We start from the raw sequence: 3,271 nt of genomic DNA on the forward strand, positions 1-3,271 counted from the left end.
CCACACACACACACACAATTCATCCACACACACACACACACACACACACACACACACACACGTATAGTCTACATGTTTTTCTTATTTTTAAAAAATTTTTAATTTGTATTTCATTTATTTTCTTTTCCTTTCTTTCTTTTTTTTTCAGTCTACATGCTTCCGTGTGCACAGAGCATCTCAGAAAACATGCATGACAGAATGGCCAGGGTGGGGTCTCGGGAGAGCTGCCCTTGGGTTCATAGCATTCTCTTTTGCGCCGTTTGAGTGTTTTACCATGTGCCTATATTACTTACTTAAATACGTACATTAAAAAAAACACTAACTTTTGGGAAGCCCGATATTCAGTTAGGAAAAGCTCTTTCATAATTACTAAATTTGTCATAATTGTTATAGCATTGACTAATCACTTAGCTTTTAAATTTTGTTTATTTATCTATTCTGGTAGAAATGGGGTCTTGCTATGTTGGCCAGGCTTGTCTCCAACTCCTGGCCTCAAGCAATCTGCCCACCTCAGCCCCCAAAGTGCTGGGATTACAGCCGTGAGCCACAATGCCCGGCTTGCTATCTTTTGAGGGTTTTTTTTTTTTTTTTTTTTGAGACGGAATCTCAGTCCGTCACTCAGGCTGGAGTGCAGTGGCGAGATCTTAGCTCACTGCAACCTCCACTTCCCAGGTTCAAGCGATTCTCCTGCCTCAGCTTCCCGAGTAGCTGGGACTACAGGCGTGTGCCACCATGCCTGACTAATTTTTGTATTTTTAGTAGAGACGGGGTTTCACCATGTTGGCCAGGCTGGTCTCAAACTCCTGACCCTGTGATCCACCTGCCTCAGCCTCCCAAAGTGCTGGGATTAGAGGAGTGAGCCGTGACGCCTGGCTTGCTGTTGTTTTGTCACATTTTTGGGTAGTTTGCTACACTGGAACAGGAAGCAGAATACTAACATAATTTGTCCAAAGTCACACTGTGAGTGAGCCAGGGAGGCAGGATTTGAACTCGGGCAGTTGGCTCCAGGGCCCAGGCTCTGTCTTTGACCCACGTGTGTGGCTCAGGCTCCCACTTCTGGATGGGCTGTGGGGGATGAAGCGGCTGAGGTGGCCCTGGGTCTAGCCACAGCCACGTCCGCCCACGAAGCCTTTCCATCTTCCCCCCCAACCCCGAGAGTCTCAGGGTGGATTTGGTTCTCCTCGACTTGGACCAGGCCAGAAGAGATCAGCAGGTGTTGGCTGAGGGGCTCTCTGGTCCCCCCTCCCTCCACCATCCCAGAAGGCCAGGAAAGGGTGGCTAGCCTGCAACTCATCTCCAATGGCACCCTGTCCTGGGCACTCCTAGCTTAGACATCCATCCCTGCTCCCAGAATGAGCCAGACATCCCTCGGTCAGAAGGAGAGTGAGGAGTGGGGATCCCAACTGCCCCACCAGCCTGAGCACCCCCCAAGTAGAGCACCCCTTATCTATCTGAATTAACTGACATTCAAGACTTGGGAGGGGGAACTTGAACAGATGCCCTCTCCCCGCTGGATCTCTTGAATAAAAGTCAGAGACTGGGCCACATTCCAAAACAGGATGTCCCTAAATGGGAATAAACTCTCAGCTCCTGTTAATCCCCAAACAACAGCATCCCTGGACTGACTGATTGATTGATCGAGAATCTCCCTCTGTTGCCCTGGCTGGAGGGCAGTGGCCCAGTATGTATGCATGTATGTATGTATTTATTTATTTATAATCTCCCTCTGTCAATGCAACCTCCGCATTCTGAGTTCAAGCGATTCTCCTGCCTCAGCCTCCCAAGTAGCTGGGGTCACAGACGTGCACCACCACGCCTGGCTGATTTTTGCATTTTTAGCGGAGACAGGGTTTCACCATGTTGGCCAGGCTGGTCTCGAACTCCTGACTTCAAGTGATCTGCCAGCCTCGGTGTGAGCCACCACACCCAGTTCTAACTGACTTGACATCGAAGCCGGTGTTGGTCACCAGGGCCTGCCGTCAGGGACACCCAGGGCGGGGGTGGGAGAAGCCGGCGCCGGAGACCCTTTTCAGGCGAGTTAGAGGCGAACCTCCCGCCATCTGTCCCAGGTGGCGCAAATGGGATGCCTTCAGGTAAAAGGCCAGGGCTCCCCCTGCAGGCAGCCCCTTCCCTGCCTCGGCTCTCCGTAAAGTGAGCATCCATTAACCACGTCCAGCCTGCCAGTCCCACCCTGCCCCAAGGATCGCAAGACTTCAGAAGAGGTTGTGGCTGGCCAGGAGGAGGGAGGGTGCCCTGAGCTGCTGTCTGCCCACTCGACTTAGTCGGAAGCCACCTTCCCTCTCACTTGGCTCACTCAGTCGATATGAACGTTCATGAAATCTGGGCTGGGCACCTCAATGGCAGGTCATCTTTCACCCTCACCGCCACCTTAGGAGTAAGGCTGTACGCTCATCCCCATTCTACAGAAGTGGAAGCGGAGGCACGGAACTGGACACAAACTCAGGCAGCATTTATGCCTAACTCTCTCTTTTTTACAAATTTGATACAGGGTCTTGCACCCAGGCTGGTGTGCAGGGGTACAATCAATCATTGCTTGCCGCAGCCTCGACCTCCTGGGCACAAGCAATCCTCCCAACTCAGCCTCCCCCAGTAGTTGGGACTACAGGGATGCATCACCAAAGTCTATTAATTAAAACAAAAAAATTTTTTTTTAGGTCAGGAGTTCAAGATCAGCCTAGGCATGATGAAACTCTGTCTCTGCTAAAAATACAAAGATTAGCTGGGTGTGGTGGTGTGTGCCTGTAGTCACAGCTACTTGGGAGGCTGAGGCAGGAGAATCGTTTGAACCAGGTAGGCAGAGGTTGCAGTGAGCCGAGATTGTACCACTGCACTCCAGTCTGGGTGACAGAGTGAGACTCCATCTCAAATATATATATATATATACATATATATGTATATATTTTAGAGTTGAGGGTCTCGCTATGTTGCCCAGCCTGGTCTCAAACTTGTGGCCTCAAGCAACCCTCCTGCCTTAGCCTTCCGAAGTGTTGGGATTACAGGCATCAGCCACCTTGCCCAGCCTCAATGGACTCTTTCTGTGTCTCCTTCTTCCCCTGGGAAACCACAGGCTAGGCCGGGACACTCCAGTCCTGAGATCAAACAGGATGGGGCCACTTACCTGGCAAGGCGACGGGTCTGAGCAGCAGGCAGAGCGAAGACAGCTAGGGAGGGAGGGATGGACTGAGTAGACAGCTTACAGAGAGAGGTCCACAGTCTTCTGAACAGTCCCAGGGGCGACCCTGGTCCTGGG

At 51.3% G+C, this 3,271-nt stretch overlaps 1 protein-coding gene across 1 annotated transcript in view; it reads right to left on the minus strand.

Moving 5' to 3' along the window:
* Positions 1-3,271, minus strand: part of SDS (serine dehydratase) — an 11,759-nt gene extending 8,488 nt beyond the window's left edge. The window contains exon 1 of the mRNA XM_032240575.1: positions 3,140-3,271. The gene's annotated coding sequence lies outside the window, so the exon portion shown is untranslated. The remainder of the gene's footprint in view (positions 1-3,139) is intronic.

Source organism: Sapajus apella, unplaced genomic scaffold (assembly GCF_009761245.1).
Source record: "Sapajus apella isolate SASKATOON/1434 unplaced genomic scaffold, GSC_monkey_1.0 scaffold2, whole genome shotgun sequence".
NCBI classification, from domain to species: domain Eukaryota; kingdom Metazoa; phylum Chordata; class Mammalia; order Primates; family Cebidae; genus Sapajus; species Sapajus apella.